Source organism: Rhipicephalus microplus, chromosome 1 (genome assembly GCF_043290135.1).
Source record: "Rhipicephalus microplus isolate Deutch F79 chromosome 1, USDA_Rmic, whole genome shotgun sequence".
Taxonomy (NCBI): domain Eukaryota; kingdom Metazoa; phylum Arthropoda; class Arachnida; order Ixodida; family Ixodidae; genus Rhipicephalus; species Rhipicephalus microplus.
Window position 1 is genome coordinate 183,008,457 of NC_134700.1, and position 11,198 is coordinate 183,019,654.

Genomic DNA, 11,198 nt, shown 5'->3' on the forward strand with positions numbered 1-11,198 from the left:
CGTTCTTCCAGCACCCGCGTCGACACCCGTTTCAACCAGGTCAACCCCGTGCACACCGCTCCTGCTTCGCATCTCATCACGGTTCATCAAGACCCATTTTAAATGCAAAGAATTTCTTAGTGAACCTCAGCGACTTTGAGCATATCTATCTATCTATCTATCTATCTATCTATCTATCTATCTATCTATCTATCTATCTATCTATCTATCTATCTATCTATCTATCTATCTATCTATCTATCTATCTATCTATCTATCTATCTATCTATCTATCTATCTATCTATCTGTCTGTCTGTCTGTCTGTCTGTCTATCTATCTATCTATCTATCTATCTATCTATCTATCTATCTATCTATCTATCTATCTATCTATCTATCTATCTATCTATCTATCTATCTATCTATCTGTCTGTCTATCTATCTATCTATCTATCTATCTATCTATCTATCTATCTATCTATCTATCTATCTATCTATCTATCTGTCTGTCTGTCTGTCTGTCTGTCTGTCTGTCTGTCTGTCTGTCTGTCTGTCTGTCTGTCTGTCTGTCTATCTATCTATCTATCTATCTATCTATCTATCTATCTATCTATCTATCTATCTATCTATCTATCTATCTATCTATCTGTCTGCCTGTCTCTCTGTCTGCCTGTCTCTCTGTCTGGCTGTCTCTCTGTCTGGCTGTCTGTCTGTCTGTCTGTCTGTCTGTCTGTCTGTCTGTCCGTCTGTCCGTCTGTCTGTCCGTCTGTCCGTCTATCTATCTATCTATCTATCTATCTATCTATCTATCTATCTATCTATCTATCTATCTATCTATCTATCTATCTATCTATCTATCTATCTATCTATCTATCTATCTAGCTGCCAACGACTATTAGCTCTCCTGGCCGTTTCGATGATGGTATCAATACCAAACTTGGTATGACATAACACGACTGTATGAAGAACACATTTGACTACTCATAACATGAAAATGATGACATTAATGTCATGAATGTCATTATTTACATTTCATGGTCCTGCAGCTCTTGCGGTGGTTTTGTTCCCATTTAATGTTGCAAAACTGGTATGGTATGACATTATTGCAGGGAGAACACAAGCGACAGACCCTAACATGAAAATCATGACATGCTTGTCATGTAACAACATGAATACTTGCCAAGCTCATGATGTGCTCCCGGCTGTTTCGCTAGCTTCACTTATACCAAATTTAGTATTACGAGACGTTAATAAATGACGAAGGTATGATACTGGTGCAAACATCATAAACATGAGATGCGTGTCATGTAACATCATAACTGCATGCTACGCCCATGATGCGCTCACGGCCGTTTCGCTAGCTTCACATGTACAAAGCTCGCTATTACGCCAGCCGAACGGATGACATAGGTAATTGACACATACAAATATGATAATCACGACATGCCTGTCGTGTAACAACATGACTACATGTCACACTCGGGATGTGCTCGCGGCCGTTTCACACATGCCAAGATTGGTATTAAGTGACGTCTATGTATGACGAAGATATGCGACTGGTGCAAACATGATAATCATGAGATGTGTGTCATGTGGAAACATGACTTCACGCCACAGTCAAGGCACCAATGCAATTCCACGTGACGCGGTGCGCGTGCTCGCCGGCGTTCATTTCGACGCGTCAAGCCGGCGTTGCGACGCCAGGCGCCGGTCCTGCGATATACTCGCGGGCGCGCGCCGCGCTGCGTTGCTTTGATGCATGAGCGTTTTGGCGCACCCGGCGTCCCTCCGCGATGAAAAGAGGGAGACACAGTGTTGTTTGGGTAACGCATCGGCGCGAAATGCAGCAGGTCGCATTTCACACCGGTTGCCGTCGGGTCGCGCCGATGGGAGGCTGGTCACGCCGGTCACGCCTGGCGTCAGACTAAAAAGTGCTCGCGTTTTGCTAACGTAGCGCCGCTGTGCCCAGCGTGCGCGCGTGTCACCGCTACATTGGAATGTATTGGGCCCTTCATTATGCGCTCGCGGCCGTTTTGCTAGCTCCACATATACCAAAATTTGTATTAGGTGATGTCAATGAATGACGATAGTATATGAATGGTGCAAACTTGGTAATCCTGACACGCGTGTCATGAAAGAAACATGACAACATACCAAGCACGTAGCGTGTTCGCGGTATTCAGACATATTCAGACATGGTAATCATAACACGGAAGTCATGTACGACGTCATTTACCTACATCTCGTAAAGTTTTCCTGATGTTAACATGACATATCAACCTTTTTCTGATTGGTTCTTTGCATATCATCGATTGCCACTATACGTGGAATCTGCCAATTGTTTAATGTTTATTATCACTGAAGAGATAGTAGTCACGTCAACAGATTTGCCTTGTTCGCCAACTGCCGCTTCAACTTAGTCGGGGTAAAATGGCTTTTACTTTCTAAACTGCAAGATAAAGAACGTTCATCACGACGAAAGTTTTCTGTTGAATGGGCATAATTGGTCGCACAGTTAGGAATGGCTTAGCTATATGTGCAGGTATACTGTAAAAGTCTCCATAAGTGTATACTTTCTTGTTGATGCATCAGGCCTTTCCTGAAGCTCATGGTTGTCAGGGGAGCAAGAAGAAATGGCTGAAATGCCTTGGACACTGTGGGTAAGGTCACTGAAAAATGATCTTTCGTTCATATATAACCAATACGCGTTCAAAACTTGATCAAAGGGCACCACTCTTATGACATAAGTATCGTCTTCTGTCGGGAAGCTAGTATTGTTGAGCTACATTTGAAGACCAATTCATGGTACACGAAGACGATGGCAGAAGGCGCAATGTTGAAAAACAACAGGCAGGCACTGCGTGAGACAATGCCCTCGCAATCTCACATCTTTCAAGCTTAAATAATTGTGGCCCCTCTTAAAATACCACGGCTCGAGTATATGTATATCTGATCGGTTACTCGAAAAATCGCTCGGTTACGTAAAGCAAAGAATATTTGTGCAACTAAAACGCAGGCTTGACCGATGGGTTTTCGTTGCAATCTTCACAGCACGTGCAGATGAAAGGCCATAAATAGGTAATCTTTCATGAGATGCTTTCGGCGTTGCGAAATATGTGGCGTATTCTGGCTGTGTTTACTGGCTCTACTAAAATTTACAGGACACAGAAACACAAAACTTGTGCTTGTGACAATTTAGACAAATTAGAAACTGTATAGTGCATTTTGTCAGATATTAAAGATCTTAAATGGCAAAATGTATTGAAGCGAAAAAAAGTGTAATTAGTGAAATAATAAAATTCTTTGATTTGCACATTCGGAAAACTATAACATATTTTGCGGTGATAACTTGCAGTGTTTTCAAGCATGAATGACTGCAACATTCTATACGGCATTGTTACACCAGTATGATTTAGTTATTTTTCGCTGGTAAAAGTTGAGGAGTAGGGTTGTTGTTGAAACTAGGCAAGTGGTGCATCAAAGTATACTGTCACTAAGCCCCATGTTTCACCGGACGTGTTTAAAAAAAGATGAGTTGGTATAAAATAACGCTATGGCGCGAGCAATGTTACATTGTATTGTGAGAAATAACTATTTCAAAAGATTAAGATTGCTGATAAGATGCCTTATTATGTACTGATGTGCTGTAGTTGGTAAGCCATGATTTTGAAGAAGCAGGGCACAGAAGTGTACAAAAACATGCACATATAAATGAAGCAAACATGAGCGCTGTACTGCAACTCATAATTTATTGTTGGATGACCCTGCTTATGTTCGAAAACATGTTTGAGAAGCAAGGTCGTTCAGAAATTAATCATTAGTTACAGTACAGGGCTTGTGTTTGCGCCCTTCATATAAGTGCCTCCTTTTTTATCCTTCTGTGCGCGAATGATGTTTTTTTTAGTTTAATGACTGCGATGAAGGACGAATGAGTATAAAGGAACTTCTTTGACAGCTCTGTGATAATCAGAAACGGGAATTTGATTCCGCCAGCGAATGACTTGGAGGTTCTCACTTTGAAGGAATTTAAGGATAAGATATTGCGTCAGATTGCCAAATGTTTGGAGAAGAGTAGAATTTTCCTGTTTACACATGCTAGTTCGACGTCGGAGCATGGCAGCCTAGAAATTATACTCTTTACACAGTCATGACGCCGCTTTCCTAGCGCTCTCGGCCAAATGCAAGCTTTTCATTGTATGCACACTGTACAAACGTGTTGATATCTGGCGGGTTATTTTCAGTTTTTCTACAACAGCTGGTAGATGAACTGGACCACATGAATTGATTTCTCGATAAACAAGACATTGTCCTATCACTGGGCAATGTATCGCTGCGTAATGTATCATTGTGTAATGTTTCATTTCTGTATCATACGAAATTAAAGACTATTTTGCTATAATAGTGTTGAGATTAACATCTTAAGTTCCGCAAAGACCGACAGCTCTTCGCCGGTGCATCGCTATGATGTGGTTGTTTTAGAAAACTTAGTGGTCTGTTGGTGAGATCACGCGGCACGTAAAACCACGTGAAGGACACAAATGACACTTGTATAGTGTAGATAGGTCTCAAGTTTCTTCAAATAATCTCAGTGGTAAGTGAGGCTTCAGCAGTAGTGTTGTAGTTGAAATTAGGCAAGCGCTCGATGAAAGATATGTCTTTTTAACCCGCAGGCTTCTCCTGACGTGTTTCAAAAGAAAACGAAAATATCTTAAGGAAAGAGTGTTATGTCGTAAAGAAGATCACTATTGTAAGATATCATATGTGCTTTAAAAAGGAGCAAATGCATGATAGAGAATGTTTTCTTACTTAATAACTTCTATGGAGGACCGAAGAGCAGAAAAAAACTGCCTTGCCGCCTTATTCATATATAGGTATGAAACGGGTCTTGCTTCTTTCAGCTATTGTCCTGGACGGGCTGGCTTTGCAAAGACTTGGGGATAAAAGATTGCGTTAGATTGTGGAGATTTAGAAGAGCGTTAAGTTTTCCTGGTCACACATGATATAGTTCGGAAGTCTAAAGAGTAGTCCAGAAATGTCAAAGGGCAGCGTATTGGTTCCTATGCTCTTCCAACTAGTCATGACGCAGCTTTCCTATCACGGTCCGGCAAGTATACGCTTTTCAAGTTTGTAAAGCTATATTGATCACTGGTTCATTATTTTCTGATTTTCTACGAGAAGTAACAGGCGAATATGATTGCATGAGGTCATTTCTCAATAAACGTGACGCGGCTTTAAAAGCGATCTTTGCAAGGCTCAACGGGGTGGCTACACAAACTCATCGCTAGTTCGACTCGTTGTGTAGATAGTTGCCATGGAGTGTTATTTCTTGTGTTTGCCACACAGCTTTTCAGCCATCTCTAAAAGAAGGCACTGGTTGCTCGTGGGGCAAGAAGCCTATATTGATAAATGCGTCACAATGAAACAGCATATCTCTTGTACTTCAAAGCCACTTTACGCAGTGCCGTCACGGAGCATTATTGTTAATACAAATGACAAGTGCAACAAAGCAGACATGGTGACGCACGTGACTGCGCAAGTAGTGTTGTACCTGCAGGTCGTGGGATTGAATCTCAGCTGCGGCGGCTGCATTTTCGATGGAGGCGAAAATGCTGTAGGCCCATTTGCTCATGTTTGGGTGCACGTTAAAGAACACCAGGTGGTCCAAATTTCCGGAGTTCTCCACTACGGTGTCTCTCATAATCATATAGTGGTTTTGAGACGTTAAACCCCACACATCAATCAATCAAGTAGTGTTGTACATCACGTAGATATACAGGCGCGTGCTGACGAATTTAGTGCAAGAAAATCTTTAGCTTCTGAAGTTTTGTCCGATTACTTTGAGAAAAAGGAGCGCATAGACTGTCATGGGGTTCTTATGGTAACTACATTGGAAATGCATGCTATTAGGACGTATTGAAATTTGTCTGCGCCATGCAGCAGCAACGAATTGAGTCATTTGTACCGGTGGAAGACTGGTGGTTCAAGACGAGAAGTTTTCAAAAAAACGAGAAATATGTGAGTGCACTGCAACAGCTGTGAAAAAGACGGCAGTTTAGTGCCCTATTGTATTTAGGTACCTGGGCAGTACCGCCAAATTAAAATGCAGTACTGCGTCCGATGGACTTCATAGAAAGCCTCCCCCCCAAAAAGAGGAAGTCACAAGGCAGTTCTTATATCTCTGTCTGGTATCCTGAATATGATGACCTAAGGAGACATGGCTAATCACTGTTCTTTTTAGAAATAGATCAACAGTTACTGTGCTCATAAACCATTGGTACGAAAGATGGTCCGCAAAAGCAGTTTTATGTAGCAGAAAGTCTCCCGAATGCACTAACAGCATGATTTGCTTTCTTTGACCGCAAGTGAACCAATAGTTTTTTTCTACAGGATAGACCACCCATTTAACTTGAGTGCTGCCGTGACCGAAAAATCGAGAATGTTTGACATCTTCCTGAGTTTTCAAGGCATACGTGGAGGAAATTCGAACACTTCAATGAAACTGGAAAATTTGGTCAACCAGCTCTCTACACTGTAAGAGTCAGTTACACATTTAAAGCCAAATACTAACATAATTTTTGGAAAAAGAACATTGAACGTGGATGGAGCTACACTAGAGTTTCTGGTTGGCCTTGGCGTTTGTTATTTATGAAGTCTCGAGACTATGTAATCTACTCTGGAAGCAACCCGAATAGAAGTGCGTGTTTCATTAACTTTACCTAGCTAACTGTCAACACGCTACTGCGTTGGATTAATTTGATTTATCATCACTTATGCCTCTCACACTTTACTCCATGGGGCTGTATCTCAATTTTTCCCTGGCAACTGAATGCGCCGCGGATGAAAAAAGTAGCCCGAATAAACAGGACTACACGCACGCACGCAATTAAAAAAGCGATAGATCTGTCTTATCTAATTTGAGTTAGCAGTGTTTGAAAGCGATTTGTTTTATAACCCACCGTCCCATGAACATCCCCTGTGTCTTATCCGAAGAACAGTCAAAACGTATAAGTCTGAGAAGTAATAACCACGCGAAAGTTGAAATCGGTGTACTTCTTAGTGCACTCCATTTTTTCGTTACCGTGTAAGTGATAAGAGACTGTACCTACAGGTCTTGTCGTATTGTTGACGCTTCAAAAAGGAAATCATTATTGATTGGCAGCAAGTACTACTCACTTGATTGATGCTCAATGAGGCAGACCTCCACGACGTTTCGACAGCTGCTGTGTTGACGTTGAACCGCAGTTGTTCCATGAAATGGTGGCCTCGATGAACCCGAAGCACTTTTTTTTTTTGCGTTTAGACTGAACAGCCGTATATGCAAATTGAGAAACAAAAGCCAAATGAAGACTGACCGAATACCAATGTGGATTCAACAGGTGTCAGCGGTGGTTTCCGTTTCTGGGACAGCGGGTCCTTCTGACTCCTTTAGCCGGTGCACGCCGACGGCCAGACTACTCTTGCAAAACACAGCCCGTTGTCGAGGTGCTGAGCTGGGAGCCGAGCCTGTTCCTGTCTCATGTCGACGAAGCAACTGGTGTCTCCCGTCCAGTCGACTCGCGAGCAACCCCTTCTCCCCTTTCCGCTCTCACCTCATTCCCTTCTCTCGCTCCCCGTAATCCCCTCACCGACAGCGGCTGCGTGTTCCCCGTGTCTCACGTGGAAGCTCCTACAGATGAGCGCACGTGACGCTACGCGTCTCCATGGCGACCGGCGCCGCGACGGAGAAGGGGTTCTACAACGGGGCGGCTCCCGGGTGTCACTTTCTGCGCTTGGCTCGGATGCTCAAGTGAATTAGCTCTTATTAGGAAAGGAGGTCGATCGAACAAACAGGAGCGAGGCACTGCAGCACACCGTCCCGCGCAACTGTCGGGTGGATGCGAAGTTACCCGCTGCGATTGATTGAGACAAGACAGACAACACTGTGTTCCAGTTGGGAGCGATTGTGTAAGGGTACGCCGAAGGAGCAATAAGAGGCGCGTGCTAAAGAGACTTGTTTATCGAAGCACGGCCCCGGAACTTCTGTAATGACGTTGGCGCACTTGGGGTTTTTCTGCGAAGAGAGAAAGAGGCGCTCACGGATGGAAAATACAAATTAGCGTTTGTATGTTAGGCTGTGCCATTACGCGATCACAATGTCAAGCCACCGTTACTACCGATGTATCAGGCTCGGGTAGAAACAAGTGTGGTTGCGCGTTCTGTACTACGCTAAACTCTGCACAGGGGCTGCAACAGCGCAGGGAATAAAATGTGGTTGATGCTGCCTTCTCACGACTGGCAAAATGCTTCTGCCGTCAGCTAACTTTCGTACTGTGAGCGGTTTTATGGTGCATGATGTTAAAGGAGCTTGCAAAGCGAAAATAGATGGCAGCAAAAGTTTAGAAATGAGAAACAAACAGGTGTTGCGCTTTGTGTGTCCGTGGGCTCTCCTTCTCCTCCTCCTCCTCCTCCTCCTACTACTACTACTACTACAAGTAAGAGTAGTAACAATATTGACATGAGTGAAAGAAAACAAGGCGTTCTGACCGATTATACGTTTGAAATCGCGACGTTTGCTGATGCGCATAAGTAAAAAATTATCAAGTTACACTGTTTATTAATCTTCAGGTTTTCCTTGCAGTATGCTTGGTGTGTGTGTGAGAGTCATTAATATTACATGACCACTGTAGGGTTGACAGTTCCATCCACCCGACAAGATGAGGCAAATATTAAATCAGCATATTCAATCTTAATCGCTGGAGATAACGTGTGTGTTCCCAGTATACCGGAATAGCTATATGAACTGTTTCGCAGCAGTTTCACGTAGCCGCAGAAACATTTTCTTCCAGACCCCTCACATGCTTTTACATAACGAAGCGTTAATAAAATATTTCGTACCAACTTAAGCTGGCTCATCCGATTCATCCTAGCAGTGTATCGTGCAGTTAACATATTTTCGCTTTAGATCTGGCATTACTGAATTTGTGGTGCTTCTTGCTCGCCGGTGAACCACTGTTGCCAACCAAGCTGACCCTCAGCGTGTAGTTGCGCAAATAGGTGGCAACGTGCAGCAACCCGTGCGTGTCCAAATTTAGCAGCGAATCTGCGGGAAACTGCGCGCGTGATATACGCAAAGAGATTTATTTTTAGGGTATAAGGATGGGGTTACGTCCGTTGCTTCATTGTCAAAAGCCCTGTGAACGCCGTAACATGGTAAAAAATGCGGCGACATTCTTCTCTTACGAGTCATCTTTTATGGAACTGTGAGTAGGCCGAATACCGAGATATGTTCCGAGGATAATCAATCATACAAAATTATGGCGGCGAAAAAGATATACCCTGCGCTTTCCGATAAAAAAAAAGAAAAAAAGCCGAGTGCGGGAGGGGGGTTGTGGGTTTCATGTGTACTTTTGTCTTTTTCAGCGGACCTTTTATATTCGATCAAGAGAGTTGGGAAGCACTTTACGCCTGTTTTGGCAGGAAATTTAGAGGATCTCAATTTTATATAAATATCAGAACTGGGCGTGCTTGCTGATTCGCATTGAAAGAAAACTCGTTAGCTCTCAGTAGCCGCTTGTTTAGAGGGGTTGTACGAAATGCTCACGAAATTGCGTCTTCTTCTGCGAAAACAAAAACAAAAAACGGGTGATTTTTTAGAAATAAAAATAATTACGGATATTCTGTAAATAATATTTATTGTTATTTTTCAGTGTGTATATTCCGCGTGAGCCTAAATGATATATATATAGACTATTCATTTTTAATTTTTCAATAATTAGACGTTATTAGTTAATAACGGCACGTATTTCTTTTCTGGTCTTCTCGGTGAACTCCGCGATGTGCACTGGTCATATTTAATTCAAGTATGAAGAATATCACCATTTACGAGTGTAACCGGTTCAGTATGTATGGGATAAAATATTTTCAATTCTGTAAAAACAGCGCGAAGCAGCACGATTGAGAAGAAGCAAACAGGACTGTTGCTGTAATACCAACTGCTAGTCCTATTTGCTTTTGCTTGTACTCGTTGTTTTGCACTGTTTTTTTTTTACTATGAGTGTTTATGAACACACTCCTCAAGATTATTTCTTAAAGGTTTACAGAATGCAACTTTACCGTCGTGCGCAATGGTTTCAGAGTTTAAGAGCAACAGCAGAAAAAAAATGTAGTTCAACTTTCATGAAAAGAGCAGGCGTATAGGTTAAAATATTACGTTTTTAGCTTGATTGAACGCTCGAAATATTTGCTGAGCTCTTGTTCTTTTTTTGCATTTCGATAAATTTTTGCAGTTCCATCAGTGTATGCAGTGAGCTCGAGAAATCGCCTAATTTATTACAGCAGGACATAAATGGGATCTTTCTATAACCACTAGGAAGAACGTTTCAAGCGGTATAGGTGAATTCCGCATTTGTAGTGAGTTATTATAATGAAGCTTTGACCTCCAATGACCCAGATGTATCCTTAGAGTACACCACTTTTTAAAGGCGGTGCAGTGGAGTAGGGGCACCTACAAAATTCCATAACGGAACCAGTGTGCTATTACTATGAAGTGTTACTTGCATGGTCAGAGTAAACAAACGTGTGTTGAACCACGTTTGCGTCTATGTAATTCTTGTCAATGGAAGCCATTTTTTTCTAGCGCGTTCAAGTAAAATAATTAAATGAAATCACCCCGACCGGGAAATGCGTATGACGTGGGTAAAATCGCTTCATGTGCGTTTGGGTTGTTTCTGCTGCACGGAATGAAATACGTCTGAGTCAAACAAAACGCTTCCCACAAAAGTTTCAAGCCTTAAATCGTGTTTTATGGCTGTCGTCAGCACAGTTTCCCAAACTCTCGAGAAAACACTATGTTGCCTCAAATTCTTTCTGACGAAGAAAAAAAAACGCTAGTGGGCGATAATGTTAAACGTATACTGAGATGGAAAGCGATAAACAATTGAAACTGGTAGAAAGATTTAAATATGTTTAATAGCTAAGGCTTAAGCGGTGCATCAACTTATGAAAGCAATCTGGGTAGTAATGAATCGGTTTGCGGAAGACACAGCCGCATGGCCGGTCTGAAAAGTTGTACATGTGCTTGGAACGCTCGCATGTCTTTATAGTGTGGTCCTGATGAAGCCTATACCAATAGATTTAAATCCTGACCATTGAAATAACAAAAAAAAATAAAACCCCCATGGCTCAATGTATCCCTCAAATGGTTGAATAATAAAAAAGCGTCTATTTCGAGCCGCCAGATG

The 11,198-nt window shown here is 42.3% G+C and overlaps 1 protein-coding gene across 1 annotated transcript in view; it reads right to left on the reverse strand.

Annotated features, from left to right (window-relative positions):
• tim (timeless) overlaps positions 1-7,716 on the reverse strand; it is a 132,774-nt gene extending 125,058 nt beyond the window's left edge. The window contains exon 1 of the mRNA XM_075888753.1: positions 7,153-7,716. The gene's annotated coding sequence lies outside the window, so the exon portion shown is untranslated. The remainder of the gene's footprint in view (positions 1-7,152) is intronic.
• Positions 7,717-11,198: the final 3,482 nt, after the last annotated feature.